The 18,208-nt window shown below is 42.2% G+C and overlaps 1 protein-coding gene across 1 annotated transcript in view; it reads left to right on the top strand.

The window, feature by feature from the left end:
- LOC147706977 (cytochrome P450 2K1-like) overlaps window positions 1–18,208 on the top strand; it is a 300,169-nt gene that overhangs the window by 170,225 nt on the left and 111,736 nt on the right. The window lies entirely within an intron of this gene.

Raw genomic sequence — 18,208 nt, 5'->3', positions numbered from 1 at the left:
CCAGAGGGTTAGAACAGGTTAATTTAGAGGGTTGTATGATAGAAGCAAACAAGTTTAAACCATGTGTGCCTCTACCACACAGCCCAAACCACAAATGCGTCTTAACCATGCATTCCTTTATCACGCATACCTTTACCACGACACTCCGCGGTATGAGTGGCTATGGTTGTCACTACCCAGCCCTCATCCCTTTGCTGTCCCTTAAACTACCCCAACCCATTCCACTGACCTAAAACTGACCCCTAACCCCTACCCCTAAAAACTACCCCACCTACGCTTTCTCCTCACACTACCTTAAAGCCTCAAACCCTGGCCCTTTAGGCACACTACCCTGTTCTGTCCCTTAAACATTTCCAGCCCGTTCCACTGCCATAAAACCTTCCTGATCCCCTAGGCCTAAAAACTAACCCAACTACCCATTCCCCTCCCACTGCCCCAAGGCCTAAAACCCTGCCCCATAAGTAACACTACCCCCCTGCGCTGTTCTTTAAATTGTCCCAACCCCTTCCACTGCCCTAAAACCTACACCAATCCCTTCCCTGCCCTAAAAACTACCCCAAACCCCTCCAAGCCCTAATAACAACTCCTCAGCCCAACTTACCTCGCTGCCGAGTCTTCCTGTTTCCATCTTTCAAAGCTAGACCACGCATATCCCTGGTAACAGCGTACGAGTGGTTAAGGCAAGTGTGGAACAAGCGTGGTTCAGACCGCGGTGTTCAAACTCTTTTACATTTTGGAGAGTGTATCTGACTTACCCTGACTGGTCCCTACTTGGACAGGCTGCATACCTCTGCCAACTAGAGACCCCATTTCTAACATTTATCCAAAAGACAAATAAATGGTCCGGATTGCCACAAACCGTTGAAACTGGCTGTGCATCTTTTATTTGCTTGTTCAAATGTTGCCAGTCGAAACAGTTCTGTCATCCATTCAGGATGTGTGAGCAAGGTTGGAGAGATCCATTGTCGGAGAATGCATACGTTTACCGTCATAAGCACATTTGCCATCCACTGTCTCCAAGGGGAAGTAACATTGTCAATGTCCCTCGAGCAATGTAGGAGGGTGAATTTTGTAATGTAATGTATGTAATGTATAGGCATTTATATAGCGCACTACTTACCCGGAGGGTCCCAAGGCGTTTAGACCGCTGCGAAACCCTTCCTGGCTTCCCTGAGAGATGGTCCCTTAATGGGTATCTCCAGGATGAGGCCAGGCATCCCCGGCGGTCTGGTGGGGCCGTTAGTGAAGATGAGGCAAGCTAATGCCCAGAGTTGCCGAGTGTGATCGCTGATCAGAGTGGGCACCGAGGCGAGAGAATTATCGAGTCCGCTGACCCTGGTCCAGAAACCTGCCGCGCCGGGAATCGAACCCTGGTCCCGGTCCGTCCTCTGCTCTCGGGTCTGCCGCCTCTAACCAGTGAGCCACACTACTTCACTGAAGATTTCATGAAGGGTAGAGGCTCATATGGCAGATCTCCATCCATTAACCTTGGGGCTGAGGGCAAGAATATAGAATGTGGTAAAGGTCACACCCCAGTTGTCTGCAGTGCAAACAATGACTACCAGGTCGGACCCAGTTCAGCTTGTGGGGAGTCTAATTCCAGTCTTGCAGTACTTTGAAGAATAAAAAATTCAGTTTGGCCTCTGAGTGCTTGGTCATGAGATGTCAGGAGGTAAGTTCAGTCTTCATCGGAGTATTGAGTGTCCTATCTCCTTAGCCAGTACTCTTTATCTATGGCCCTGGTAGCCGAGGAGTGCACATCATCAACTATATTTGAATATAGATTTGTAACCATGCCTTTAGAGAGACCTCCAGTGAGCAGATGTTTATCTGGTCCCATGCTGAGGTTGGAACGGTTCTGTTCTCAGCCACAGTGGTCGTGTTCTGAGGACGTAACTGGTCCATCCTATGCACACAACCAGGAAATCCCTCTGTTGTTTACAGCACAAGGATCTCCTTTTTACTTTTTCAGCCTATGGAGCTGGATTAGAGCTTCCCCAGCTGCACAAGGCATTTAAAAAAAATTCAATGGATTACGCATGCTGCGCTGATGTCATTATGTTGATAATGGAAGTGAAATGAGCCGATCTGCTCATTTCATTTTCACTGCCTATGTGCTTGAGGGGCTCTCTCAGCCCCCAAGTACTTAGGCAGACGGGAGAGGCATTATTGGAAAGGATTTGACCCTTTCCAATGGTAACCTTCCCTAGTGAATCTCTGCTTGGAGATTGCTGCAAGTGGGTGATCCCCAAGCAGGGATGACCTCTAGACATATGGGGGGAGTGGCCCCTTGGGAAAGGTCTTTGCTCCACCCAACCTTGTATGGACATATTTAGTCTCTCTGCCCTCCTGTGGTACAGATGAGGGCAACAGTCCCCAATCTGCCCCCCAGGGGGGGCAGAAAGACCACTAGGCACCAGGGATTGTTGCTTATTTATAAAAGAGGGATGGGGGATGCCCACAATAGACATGCCAATGCCTCCACCCAGAGACATTAATTATAACAGTATTTCCACCCCCCTAGGAAAGCCTTGGGAGATCCACATATAAGTTGTGCATACCCAGACTCCCCTGGGTGTCAAGTTTTCAGAAATGTCTGGGTTTAGTAGGTTTGCCGCAGAGCCTGGGACCGAAACAACAAGTACCCCCCTTGCAAAACCAGGTTGTTTTGTGATAGATAATGTTGATGGCTCCACAATACGTTTTGGGCCCTCCCCTGTTGCGGGCACTTAGCTCACCCACACAATCAGGTACCATTTTATCGGGAGACCTGGGGGAATGCTGGCTAGGAAATCTCTGATGGCCTGTGATCTCACAACTTTCCCAGACAGAAATGTGAGGAAAACACATTGTTTTTAGCTAAATTTGAAGTATGCAGGGCATTCTGGGTAGGGATCCACGCAAGTCACACCTCCCTGGACTCCACCGGCTAGCTAGACATTACTGGGTTTGGTAGACTTCCCAAGATGGCCACCAAGCCCGGGACCAAAAACACAGGTGACTCCCACGCAAAAGCATGCTGTTTTGTGATAGAGGATGTTTTGAGCCAATTCCTGCTGTGGGCCCTAGGCCCACCCACACAAATGAGATAGCATTTTTATCAGGAGACCTAGGGGAATGCTGGGTGGTAGGAAATTTATGATGGCCAGGTGAACCCACAGCTTTCACACACAGAAATGTGGGGAAAATGTGATTTATTTAACTACATTTTAGGTTTTCAGGAGATTAAGAAAACGTTGGGGGATACTACATGCAAGCCACACCTTCCTGGACTCCTCCAGGTGTTTAGTTTTCAGAACTGTCTGGGTTTGGTAGGTTTCCTAGATGGCTGCTGAGCTCCGGACCAAAAACGTAGGCTTCTGCCTCGCAAAACCAGTTTGTTATGTGATCGATAATTTTGAAGTCTCACTAGTAATGCCCACTTGCTCTATTGAGTGGAACAGGTATCCCCATTCGGCACAGTGAAACTCCTTTTCAGCATCAAGCGATAAGGGTATTTTTTTGTACTTGTCTTCTCGCACCTGTCTGAGCAGATTCACCAACACCCATACGTGATTTTTGGATGTGCAACCAGGCACACATCCTACCTTTGAGTGGTGAACAAGACTTAGTGGGACTTTCTTAAGCCTTGGTAAAGATTATCACCTCCACAATAAAGAGCAAAATTGGATGGTAGCTGGCACAGTGAGTTGGGTCCTTGACAGGTTTTATAATAAGGCTTATATGTGCTTTATTACATTCTGATGAGAAACCAATGCACTGTTTGGCCTCCTAGAATACCTTATGGAGAATTGGTGGTCACCATTTGTTTATTACATTTGTAAAATTCCATGGGGAATCAGTGATTCCCCAGGACATTGTTGTAGGAAATGTCTGATATCGGGGTTCCTATCTCCTTTTTTGATATTTCTGCCTGCCCACCTCTGAGTGAGTAGGGAGGCAAACGTTTGCCAGAAACTCAGGCATCCGGTGCTTCCATGCTGTAAAGGACACCGACAAATTGTGTGCAAGCATCCGCTGTCTGCATTGGGTGCATGATCAGGGCCCCGTATGCTTCCCTGATTGCCTGGAAGTCATGGTATGACTCACACTGACATAGCTGCTCCGACAGCAACCTACCCATTTTTCTCCAAGCTTGTAATGGATTATTTTCAAGTGGATCTGGGCAAATTAATCTTTATTTTCTCCAGCTGGTGCAGAAGGAGAGAAAATTTGTGATCTGTTTCCTTTATTGTCAGGGCACGCACCACTGACTCAAATTCTTTTTGCTTGTCTGGAGATTGCCTTAGGCATAAAGCTGAGTCTCTCATCAGGGCATGGCCAATAACAGCCCCCCCACCACCCCATTCACAAGACCTCCGGGGGTGTGGCCAAGGTCTTGATGTTTGGACAAAATATTGTCATAAAAATATCAGGAGGCAGAAATATCAGAAATGAAATACAGTGAAGCACAAATACCGTTGACAAATATTGTTATTGAGGTAATATTGTAAATAAAATCAATGTGTTTAATATCGTTTTCACTAATATAGTGGTTACAAATATTGTTTTTTAAAGTTTGAATGTGCATTATTTGATATAATAATTGTATGTGCTACTTGTGTTTATATAAATGTTATTAGTTGTTTTAAAGTACAACTTTAGTTTTTTTTACAAATTTGCAACTGTCATTTATAGTGATGTAGTTGGTTGTAGAGTTTGTAGGTGGACAGGGAAGGAAATGACTAACGTAATAATTAATTAAGAATGATTCTGATACATTTTATTAATTATATGATTGTTATTTATTATATAAGTTATGTAATATTGATTATTCTTGCCATGTGCTATTTGTGGCCTGTTAGGGTTAGTAGGGTTGCATGGTGGGAAGTTAATTAAGTAATAATTACTTAACAGTTAATTATTGATTGCTAAATAATTATTTAATTGGTTATCAAATATGTGATTTATGGAATATTTATTTATTTTACTTATATTTTAGTTGTGGGCTGCTAGGCTTGTAGTGGACTAGGGTGGGAAGCTTGTAGAGTAATAATTAGTTAACAATCTATTTTCTTAATTGATTTTGAATTATGTAAAATATAGGATACTGATTTATTTTACTTAAATTTTAGATGCAGGATGCTAAGTTTGTAGGGGTAAATATTGGGAAGTTATTGAGTTAACAATTAACCGTTAGTTAATATTTGTAAATTAATTGTTTATTTGAGTTTTAAATCTGTACATTTTGGAACACTTGTTTCATTTAATTTTACTTTAGTTGCAGAATGCTAGGCTTCTAGGGACTTTTGGTGGGAAGGTATCATTTATTAATTATTATTTGTTCATAATTTAATTTATTTCAAATGTTAAAGTAATGCAACAGCGTGGGAATTTAATTGAATAATACTTGATTGACAATTATTTATTAATTGATATTGAATTTTTTCTTAAATAATAGTATTGTAAATTGATCAATTGTTTTTAGTTTTCTTTTATCACATATATATAAATACATTACCTACTGGCAGTTGCCAGTAGGTAGTTATAGTTAGAACCTAGTTTCCACAGATAAAGCATTTTTTGATTTGCTAATAACTTTGGCGTCGTTTGACGAATCTTTGCGAAATTCTCTAAAAGAAAAGTCTATCCAGGTCAGCTCCTATCCTGAAAGTTTGGGGTGATTTGTCAAGCGGGGGCTTAGAAAAAAGGTACACGTTTTCTACATGTTAATTTCCATAGGAAATTTATGACGAGCTACAGACCAAACTGCTGAAAGTAATTACCCCAAATTTAGCAAAAAGGTAGAGCTTGGTTCAGAAAGCGCATTTTTTTAAATGGTGTAAATCCGTGCAGTATTTTTCAGAAATTCTAAAAATAAAAGTCAAAAAAGCAATTTAACATAGGAAACTTTGGGCAAGGCTACAGCCGAAACTGCTGAACAGAATTACCTCAAATTTGGCAAACAGGTAGTGCTTGGATCAGAAAACAACTTTTTTTTAAATGGTATAAATCCGTTCAGTAGTTGCTGAGAAATTATAAAAATAGAAATGTTGATATCTGGGCAGAGCCTAACTCCTGAGCAGGAGATTCACTGTGATTGGCTGCCAACACTCCAAACCTGGAAGTGTTTTCAGCCATCTTGTGGCTCGGTAGAAGTGAGTAACCAGAAAACAGAGAAACAAAGGTGTAAATCAAGAGAAGGGGGCAGGGTAGAAACACCCTGACCCCCTAGGCCTGCTCAGGGGGTCCCAGAAGGACCCCAAGGGCCAAAAAAAAGCATTTTTTGTTTTTAAATAAAAATTTGGCGCAATTCACGCTGGGGTCGCGGGTTTCCGGGTTTATTTTAATGAGGCCCCTGGGTGGGCTAGATTCTGGGGGCATTTCTTAAAAATTAATAGCGGGGGCTTGCTGGGATTGCAGGGGCCCGCTGGTCTCTCCGCAGCCCCGGGGCTTCACTCATGTTGGGAGGGGGTTGCGCGGCCCCCCTCCTGGAGCCCTCCATGTGCTTATACCTTTGGCTGCGTTTGACAAATCTTTACGAAATTCCTCACTGTGAGATAGCCCTGTCACCCTGCCTCTCCCCACATCACCAGGTCACTACCCCCTGCAGGAACCCCCAAACACTACACAAACACCACTGCACTACCCTAAATCCTAAAACACTACTCCCAGCATGACCTCCCACACTACACAAACACTACTGTGCTACACTAAATCCTAAAACACTACCCCAGCACGAACCCCAAACACTATACAAACACCAGTGCACTACCCTAAATCCTAAAACACTACCCCTAGCATGTCATTGTACCCTACACAAACACCACTGCACTACCGTAAATTCTAAAACACTACTCCCAGAATGACCTCCTTCACTATACAAACACCACTGCGCTACTCTAAACCCTAAAACACTAGTCCCAGCACAAACCTCCAGACACTGCACAAACACACTGCACTACTCTAAATCCTAAAACACTACCCGCAGCACAACCCCCTACAGTACACAAACACCACTGTACTACCCTAAACCATTAAACAGTGCTAGTCCATAGGCTCGCAGCTCTGCGTCTGCGAGCCGTCGGGTCCGCAGCTGTACATCTGCGACCCAGACCATTAAGTCATAGCTGTGACTCTGCTAGCAGGGCCGTTGGCCTGTTGCTGTGCCTTTGTCTCGAGCTCTTCCTCTGCGAGCCAGCACGCTGCTGTGCGTTTGAAAGCCGACAGCCCGTAGCTCTACCTGTGCGAGCCGAGCCCACGGGCCGCAGCTCTACCTCTGCGAGACTGCCTGATGGCCCGCAGGTCTCCCTGTGCTAGCCGTATCGCAGCTGTCACTCTGCAAACTGATATTAGGAATATAAGGCGGCTCTAGAGAGAGCCCTGTGTTTATAAGTTGGTGCTACATATAAGTGCGGATGCACAGCTTCAGGCTATCAGAATAAATCGATTTCCCTGATCTGTGTAGCGTACTCCATCACTTCTGTAGATATCAGCTATATGAAAACGTATGTTGTTGTTGTAGTTCGACCGCATTCTATGGTCTCTGAGGTATGCAGACACAGCTTTGTTGACATTCTTCCTAGGTTTTTCAATCTGAGGACAAAATTGGTTTGACCATTTCCACTTCTGTCTTTGGCAAATATTGGAATATACAAAGACAGTTTGAGGCAAAAGCAACATCAATTGTCTAAAGGTGTCCTTCATTAGCATTTCCAAACCTACCCCAGTCAATGCGCCTACATCATTTCCACCACAGTGCACAATCATGAGGTCAGGGTGTTGGAGATGCAAACAGGTTTTAACCAAAGGCAGCAATTGGTGCCACTTCAATCCTCTCTGTGCAATCCATTTAATGTCCACATTTTGTAAACCTAGGTCAAATTCAATGTGTCTCTGTTCTGCATACCTCCAGAAAACATAATTATGTCCTACGATCCACACTAGCATTTTGAAGGTATGGCTGGGAGGTATGGATAGATGTTTGTAGCTCATGCAGTCCGTTTGTAGAATAAGAGATATGTTTAATGATTGGAAACTACTTTTTTTCACACAAAACGATAACTGATTGGGAGATTCAAAGCATTGTTTTCTAAAAAGTAGTGTGCATATTAGTTTGTAGAAAAGCATCTTTGTCATGGGTTAATAAAAAGCAGTTTCAACGTGGAGTACTTATGATAGGATAAAATGTGCTCAGTTCAACCCCGCATGCTACTTGTATATGGAAAGGATTGTTCGAACTTAAAGCAATGGTGAACTTTTAACCTGCACGAGACGTTAAATGTTCGAAAAAATATTGCAAAAAAATATTGTTAGGTTTACAAAAAATGTGGAACTTTTAAACTGCACATGCCGTTAAATGTGAAAAAAAATGTTGCAAAAAATATTGTTAAGTTTAAAACAATGATGAACTTTTAACCTTCACGTGTTGTAGAATGTTCTAGAAAGTGTGTTTATAGAATACATTGAACTTCTTAACTGTATGTGTCCTTAGATTTGAAAAAAAAATATTATATGGAAAGTTAAAAAATAAGCAATAGAGAGAAGTTTTGCAATTTGAAAAAATCAAGGAACTATTCTAATTTGTTCTTTACATGTATTTATGTGTGGAGTAACAGGGTAATTGTGCCATTACTGGTTCCATTCTTGATGAGAGCGGTGCATCATATGTACTGTGTGACAAAGAAAGAATTGCATACATTTGTGACATTTGGAATCTGCATACCAATTACGCACGTAAGTTAGAAATTAAGAAGGTGTGTTATGTGTTGTGTAAGAAGGGTTAAGTATCTGAGGCGATATTTTTAACTTTGAAAGTATTTTTTATCTCTAAGTAACATAGTGTTGGTGAACTGTGGTGTTGCACATTGGTTCTAAAACATGGATAAAGTGTGACTAATTGTTAAAGAAGTACTGTATATATGTTTAGGAGTTTTTCAGATAGAAAAGATGAAACTTCATCTGTAAAAGACTGTATGGTTTTGAAAATTATTTGTAGCAACTATTTGGATTTGTATATGTATTCCGACGAGATAAACAGATTGACGCACGTTTGCAAATTATTCTAGTGGGGAAGGGGTAAGAGTAGAAAATTCATATGTTATTAACTTAACAGATATGGAACAAAAACCAGAAATGTTATGTGGACAATTTGTGGTTTCAGTTTTTTACACTGAGAGGTAGATTTCAATATCAGTCAAGACTGGTGTGTTACTGGGATGCTTTGGATTTTGGTGTTGTTATGAAATGTAAGTTGTTGGGGAACGTTTCTTTAGAAGACATTTATTATAAAGATGTGAGAGGTAAAAGATAAATGAAAATATTTTATGTATATTTTCTGCATGATATTGTGAACAGTGCTAAAGTAAATGTGATTATTAGTGAAGGTAATTGTCAGGGTGTGTTTGCTTAATATTCACAGGCCTTTAAGTGGTCCAGTTTTTGTCGGTACTAAGCTCCGCCACCTGTTTAAGACTGTTGCCAAACTGTTCATTACACTTAAAGATGTTAATATTCTTATAGTAAAGGGACGATGCATAACATGTTTGGGAATTACACGTTTATTTACTCTGTCCAGCTCCCACCACCATTTGTGCCCCCAGCGGTACTGTTTATAAAAATAATCTAATATAGCTGTTTGTATTATAAAAATAGCACTTCTAAGTTTATTGCCATATTGGTAGGATTTGTCCTATAAATAGAATGTTGCAATCAGGTTCAATGGTATAAAACTGCACTGTTATGTTGGAAATATTACATATGCATAGGTTGTGATGTTATATTTTACACTGTGAGGTGCATTTGAATATATGTGAAAACAGGTGTTATACTGCAAACCCTTTCAGAATGTGCACAGATTACATGGAGAGTAAATGGACAAAGTAAACGTACACGTTGCTTTCTGTATAAATGCATGGTTAGAAACATTTGATGATACTTTAAGATATCATCTAAATGGTATTTGTGTTTTGCAATTGGATATACTGCACCGTTTTAGTAGTTATTGACTAGAGGCTCCAGTGGTCAGAACACTGACCACTGGAGGCACTGCTAAGCAAACCTTGAGGAACGCAGAGAGATTCAGTTGAGAGCGGCAGAGCAGCCACAAACTCAGCTCTGCCCGCTTCTGCTACATGTCAAGCCGACCGTCTCCTTCTCTGCTCCTTTCCTCCTCTCTACGAGGGTAGCGATATCCGCAGCGGAATCAGAGGCGGAGGCGTCGTGAAGACGCTGTGGAGACGCTGCAGAGGCGTAGGTGCTGCGGGGGAGGCGATCCGTGATCCACGATCCGCGAGCCTGAAGCCTGAAGCCGCAAGTTACATGCGGCAAGCCCACGAAAGCTGTGGTCTCCGCCGAGCAGCGGAGAGGTGAGGAGTTGCAAGTGGGGGTTGCGGAGGGGGCGAGAGCCCAGGAACCCTCCGCGGAGAGCCTTCTAAAACTTCTGAGCCGCGAAAAACACAGCAGGACGGAGGGAAACTCACCTACCTGCCACACTTTACCCCCCTTGCCCTCCCTTGTCCCCCAATTCCTACGCAGCTCCTCCCAATTATCTGTAGGTGCATGGAGCAGCAAAGTAATCGTCGAGGCGAGGCAAATCAAGCAGCAGCAGCACCAAGGAGGTGAAACAAGGGCGGGGGTGCTACTTGTCACCTTGCCTTTTTGCCAATTTGCAATACTCACGATTGATGCATCCGATTCAGGTTTTGTTTGTCTCCGGGTGCGAGGCGAGGCGCGAGTGACTAATTAGACGTCTAGGAAGACCTAAGCTACAGTTAAGCTACAAGCAAAGAATAGACAAACACACAGTCTGAATAGAAAAATAACATTATCGAGAAAATTCCAATTACTGCCTGATTCTTAAGTTTTAGAACAAAACAATCATTGTGATATTGAGACATTGACATTGAGACATTGGGTCATTTGAGAACACAGTGCTCCTACATTTTTGCAATTCTCCTTTCCTCCTACCTGCTGCTAGTACCACTACCATTGCTGCTCATGGTTGCCTATCACTGTCTGCCTTCCGCCATTGCATCCCGCTAAGCTGTGTAGTTGAGGTTGTCTGAGGCCCGTTCAGAGGTCATATTGCTACGCTGGTTGGTCTTGGTGGTTTTCGCGGTTGAGGAGCAGGTGTACGGGCAGCGAGCAAACAAGCTGGGGAGGCAGATGGTCTGCAGTGCAGGTCTGTGAGAAAAGGGGGGATACGGTGCCTATGTAAGACTCATCTGCTCTCCACTCAGACAGGCAGATGAGGCAGATTGAAGTACCGGAAACACCATAAGTATCATTGCGATCTAACCCCAAGAAGTACGATTCCGTTGGATTTTATAAAGCATTGTATAAGGTATTACTGACGGGCTGGTTTGCACACAGTTTGTCTACCAGGGAGCTTGATCGCTGCTAACTTATATTATATCGATATCACTATACTATATAAATAACAATGCCTTCTGGTAGGGAGAGGCTGTCTGCCCCCCCCCCGGCACGTAGATCCCGCAAATCTAAAGCTCCGAGTACCATAAAGAAATCCAAAGCACAACCCAAGGAGCTGAGTCAAACACTCATCTCACCAATTGCAAGAATGTTTGAAAAATGCTCTAAAATTCCTAAAAAAATTGACTTTCTAAAGGATCCAACAGGAGTATTAGTGTCAATGCAAAGTGATCCAACAATAGGAAACTTACAGGCACCCATTACACCTATTAATGTTATACCTTTTGATAATCAGGAAATCAAAACTCAACAAAGGAAATAAACAAGGTGGCTATAGAATCTAACAGTCCACCCAATTTTGTAAATCAAGCAACAATGAAAGCCTCTGACCAGGATCTTTTATATATAACGAATTTACAGGAATCTGATACTACAGGGATCACCAAGAAGGAAATAAAAACCGGGATCTCTTATATTGATTTCCATGGGGATCCAGGTATAGTAACCATGCCATCTAGGCTACCTATAGAAGTCAATGTTGAAATAAGGAAAAATACAGCACACTAATAATCAAATTATGCTAAAACGTTGGATACTTCCCCACATAAAAGTCAACTAAGAAAAGTGCAAATCGACTCATCCAAACTGAAAATCGCCAGGCTATCATCAAACAAGGAAAGTAGAGAACAAGGTACTCAAATAAAAGATTCACTGAATCTCAAATCCACTGAAGCACTGAAACAATCAGACCAAGCAGAATTAGACATGGAAACAATACAACCTGTGGGAGTCAAAATTAAACGTAACTCTGAGCCTGTACAATTACTATATTGTGAAGACTATAATAGTAGCAACTCAAAAAATTTCACTAGTAGCGATCAGAAATCACGGGGGGGGTGAAAAGATCAAAACCAATGACAATCAGGACTTGGCCTCTGTTTGGGATATTTTCAACCAAACTTCAACACTTACTATCGAAGCATTATCACTTCAGTCTAATAAAATGGATATCCAAATTGACATTTTAGGTACAATGGCTAAAGCAGTTGCAGGAATAGATCTCAAATTAGCTGACCTTAACTCTTTGCTAACCAGAGCACAGGCAGACAAATTAACATCTTATGTAGAATGTCCTTATACGCCAATAATTAACAAACTAACAACTATTCCAGAGGTTATTGGTACCATACTAGAAGATGTTAACACAACTCAATAGGGGCCAACATTGGACAGTAGATGATAATAAAGGTATGATATTTACAACCAAAGTTAAAATTAAAAAGTTTACAAGCCATGCCAAACTGAGTTGCAAACCGCTAAGCAATTGACAGACAGAGTAATACCTAATACTCTAGAGAATGCTAAAAGCACTGAAAATGAGAAGTTAATTACACAAGAAGCGGAGATCTATAAAGGATATATCGATGTTGAGGACAAAATTGACATGGACCGGAATCCGTTTATTTTGACAAAAAGGAAAAAGAAAAAGTTACGCAAAGCACGAAACAAAGCAAAGTTAGTGGATCAAGTAGGTCAAGGCTCTCTAGAGGAAACACTGCAAAACATACACCTTAAGGGAAAAAAGGACACCAACCCATAAGGGAAATAACCAGGAAAATATGTAATAACTCGTTAACAAAACCAAATGCAAAAAAAACTAAGTATTATGATATATTTGCACAACATAGAAATTACACTAATACGGATAAGGATCTGAAAAATATTACCTCTGGTGATAACAAATCTAAAAACGACACAGCTTAAGTGATATAAGTGATCTTTCTGCTGATAAAGTCGCAAAAACCCAGACTCGAGTACAACTCAATCGTTGCAATTTAAACGGTCCAATAAAACAAGATATAGGTAATACAGTGCAAGAAGAAAACAATTCAGGTGCAATGCATGCTGAACTACGGAACAACAAACAGTGACACAAACTCAAAAAGAAGAAGCAAACAGGAATGAACTTTCATCAATTATACTTGTAAGACAAATACTGAAACAAACCCCAAATAAAACAACCATAAGTACAAGACAACTCCCATTGATTGTACCAGCAAAATCATTGGAAGCAATTGCCCTAACAGAAGATGTGGCCGATATAATAAAAAAAGATCAAATACTAATAGTTAAAAGTGGTAATAACAAACGACTTGTAAATATAGTCAAAAAGGAATCGAATTCAAACAACACAGGGGATACAAAAAATCGGAAGAAGGAACAATGAATTTTTATACCATTATATGAGTCCAGAGGACAACAAGATACGCTAAAAAGAGGCAACTTATTGTGCCTTTTCTCATCAGTTCCATCGCTGGCAAAATTGACAACTAAAGATATTGATTGTGTTGGCTTCCTACAAAATCCAGACGGTCAATTACCGATAACAGTGATAACACCCGCTTCCCCTGCCGTAGCTGAACAAATTATGAAGGAATCAATCAATCAATCAATCATAGCATTTGTATAGCGTACTACTCACCCTGAGGGTCTCAAGGCACTTGGGGGAAGGGGGGGGTCTGCTATTGCTCGAACAGCCAGGTCTTGAGTTGTCTCCTGAAGGCGAGATGGTCCTGGGTCAGCCGGAGGTGGGTGGGGAGGGAGTTCCATGTCTTGGCGCCAGGTAGGAGAAGGATCTTCCTCCGGCGGTGGCTCTTCGGATGCGTGGTACGGCGGCGAGGGCGAGGCTTGTCGAACATAGCTGGCGGGTGGGCGTGTAGAAGGTCAAGCGGTCGTTGAGGTACTTGGGGCCCAGGTCGTGGAGGGACTTGTGTGCGTGGGTGAGGAGTCTTAACGTGATTCTCTTGCAGACGGGGAGCCAGTGCAGGTCCCTCAGGTGTCCGGAGATGTGGCTGCGTCGGGGGATGTCCAGGATGAGTCGGGCTGAGGCGTTCTGGATGTGTTGGAGTCTTTTCTGTGGCTTGGCTGTGGTTCCGGCGTAGAGGGTGTTTCCGTAGTCCAGTCGGCTTGTGACGAGTGCCTGTGTGACCATCTTCCTGGTTTCGGCCGGGATCCATCGGAAGATCTTACGGAGCGTGCGTAGGGTGTTGAAGCATGATGAGGAGACGGCGTTGACTTGTCTGGTCATCGAAAGGGAGGAGTCCAGGATGAAGCCCAGGTTGCGTGCGTGGTCTGTTGGCTTGGGTGCGCTGCCTAGGGCCGGGGGCCACCAGGTGTCGTCCCAGGCGGAGGGCGATGGTCCCAGGATGAGGACTTCCGTCTTGTCTGAGTTCAGTTTCAGATGGCTGTTCTTCATCCATTTGGCGACGTCTTTCATCCCTTCATGTAGGCTAGTTCTGGCGTTGGCGGGGTCACTGGTGAGGGAGAGAAACAGTTGGGTGTCGTCGGCGTAGGAGATGATGTTGAGGTTGTGTTTGCGTGCGATGGCTGCAAGGGGTCTCATGTAGACGTTGCAGAGGGTGGGGCTGAGTGATGATCCTTGCGGTACGCCGCAGATGACTTCGGTGGCCTCGGATCAAAACGGGGGGGCAGACTCTCTGTGTTCTTCCGGCAAGGAACGAGATGATCCATTCCAGAGCCTTCTCTTGGACACCTGTGTTGCTCAGGCGTTGGACTAGGGTGCGGTGGCAGACCGTGTCGAACACTGCGGAGAGATCCAGGAGGATGAGGGCCGCTGTTTCCTCCTTGACGAGCAGGGTTCTGATGTCGTCGGTGGCAGCGATGAGGGCGGTCTCGGTGCTGTGGTTGGCTTGGAAACCGGACTGCGAGGGGTCAAGGGATCCGTTTGTCTCAAGGAAGGCGGCAAGCTGTCTGTTGACGGTCTTCTCGATGACTTTGGCTGGAAATGGGAGGAGCGAGATGGGGCAAAAGTTCTTGAAGTCAGTGGGGTCCGCTGTTGGTTTCTTCAGTAGAGCACTGAGCTCGGCGTGCTTCCAGCTCTCCGGGAAGGTGGCGGTGTCGAAGGAGATGTTGATGACACTTTCCGCAATTGAGAAATAATGGTTAATAGAATTATGCCAAAAGAATACCCCACACCACTTTTGAAAACAGTAAATCTGTTAGGTCCTGAAAAAGGCAAAAAGGGGCAACCAACCTACTCTGTTCTAAGAAATTCAAACCAACAATTAGATAAAGGAGTTTTAGATCAAGCAAAAGACATTAACGATGAAATTGAAAATGGGATAAATGATTCATGATTAAAAGTGCGCTACATGGAAAAAACACAATGACAAGCAAAACAGGAAATATCAGCTGAAAATACAAATAAATTCAGTAAGGAAATAACAATTTGCTCTTGGAATGTAAATGGTATAGGCAACAAATTAGATAATATAACCAAATCACTCAATAACTATCAAATAATTCAATTACAAAAGACCTGGGCAATAGCCCGTTCATAATCCATGGTTATAAAGAATACTATGTACCTGCTATCAAGCAAAGCACTTATGGACGCCCCTCAGGCGGCCTAGCAATTTTCATCTCAATTGATTTAAATGCGGAACATGCGGAAATAGTCACAAACAGTACTAAGGTACAGTCTATACTAGTAAGGTATAGGATGTATGAACAAAAAAGATAATTGAAGTTGGTTAATATATATATCCCTCCTTCGACCATCTCTAGGAAGACTATGTGTGCCTTACCTTCTACGTACTTGCTTGAGCAAAGGATGGAGGACCCCATTATGGATTTTATCATTACAGGAGATTTTAATCTTAATCTTTTAATACCATTCACAAGTGACGAAGTAACACAGTCACAAGACCACCAATGGTCAATCCCGGTCCAAGTATTAGAGCCCTCAATTAAACAAGGTCACCAACTAATGGGTATACATTTTTTATAAAGGATATGGAAGCCTTGGGGTTATGAACACTGAATGGTAGATTTCCAACAGACTCACCTCCAGCATGGTCCTACTATACCCATAGTACTAAATCCCGTATTGACTATACTATGGTATCATTGAATATTTTTGGCAATTGTACATCATACCATCTAAAGACGGTCCTGGAGAGTGATCACAGTCAGCAAATCATCACCACATCATTCACAAACAAAAATCATCAAATCTATCTAACAACTGAAGGTCAAATTGGAAGCATTAATCATAAAAAATGTATTTGGGAAACAGAGTCACAAAACAATTCATTAAAGCGATTTGGTACTAAAATGGTTCGGGGAATGCAGTGAAGTGGCACCATTTACATCAGCAATCGAGCAATGGGCCAGTTTCACCTCCCGATTGCCTACCTGCAAAGGTAATCCTAATATCCCAAGAGATAGCCATGTGACTCGAGCAGTGAAAAGGGTAACCCATATTAAGCTCCCATATGCAGTACAGAAATGAAACAAACTAGAAATAGATTAAGGAAAGAGCTGACTAATTTCCCAGATAAAAAAGAAATTAAAACCGCCCTAACAAAGATAAATAAAAACTTAAAGAATACAATATGGAATGATAAAACTGAAGCTAATAACATTCTTTGGACTCGTGTATTTTATGCTAGTAACCAAGGAAATTCAAGGGAGTTCTGGAAGATGATTAATAGCCTAACAAGGCCGGATAAAGCGGTAGTCTCATCAGTATTGACTGAAACAGAATGGGTGAATTTTCTGAGTCACCACCTAAATCCACAATCAACAAAACACCGAACCAAAGAGCATAGCTCGTGGAAGGAAATTGCAATGACAAAGCAGGAACTAGTCCTAGAAATAACACAAGAACAGATTATTAAGCTAATAAAGAAAGAGAAAGATGGGGCACCAGGACCGAATGGGATACCCTTTGCTCTATACAAAAAGGATCCGGAAACATGGGCAGAACTTCTTGTAAAGGTCTTTAAAGAAGTAGTTAGTAAAGGGGAGATACCGGAAAGCTGGAGAGGTTCTTTAATATCCCCGATTTTTAAAAAAGGAGATTAGGCGCTTCCGGAAAATTATTGTTTAATAACCCTTCAGGACACTGATGCAAAATTATTTGCAGCCCATCTGCTAACAATCTTATCCGACTGTGTAAAGAGGAACCGCATTCGTCCACCAAACCAAACCGGCTTCATTAAAAGACTTGGTACAACTTCCAATATCCCGGCACTATCTATTTTAATTGAAAAAGCAATTTCAAACAATGAATCATTATTCTTATGTTTTGTTGATTTTAAATCAGCTTTTGACTGTGTCAATAGAGATCTATTATGGGGAAAGTTACATGCACAAGGGATTCCCCCACTTTTAATATATCTGATCAGTCTTCTGTATACAAAAACTTGGGCCAGAGTACGTATTGGGAACGGCCGTTCATTAACTGAGGAAATACCAACGCTAGGGGGAGTGAAGCAAGGCTGTGTATTGGCACCTTTATTATTATATCTGTTTTTAACTGATCTAACTGAAGCCTTGAACAACATAAATGCACACCCACCCAAGCTTGCAGATAAACACATATCAAATCTGTTATATGCAGACGATGTCATCCTTTTAAGTAGAACAAAGGTAGGTTTGAAAAGGTTAATGACATGTAAACAAGAGTACACAATAGAAAACAAAATGGTAATAAATGAATCAAAATCCAAAGTTATGGTTGTCTCAAAAAACTTAAGAAGGAAGTACAACACAAAATGGTTCTTAGGAAAGAAAAATTTGGAGCAAATTAAAACCTATAGATACCTGGGAGTAATTTTTGATGATAATGTTAACTTTAAATCTCAGAAATTGGATATCGCAAGGAAATCGAACTCCCTAACAGGTGCATTTGGGATTATAAAAAAGTCTACCAGTAATTTAACTTATCAACCTCTACTCAATGTCATATCTGCAAAATTGTTATCTTCCC

Source organism: Lissotriton vulgaris, chromosome 6, assembly GCF_964263255.1.
Source record: "Lissotriton vulgaris chromosome 6, aLisVul1.2, whole genome shotgun sequence".
Taxonomy (NCBI): Eukaryota; Metazoa; Chordata; class Amphibia; order Caudata; family Salamandridae; genus Lissotriton; species Lissotriton vulgaris.
Note: the sequence above shows the minus strand (reverse complement) of the source record. Positions and strands in the feature narration are given on the sequence as shown.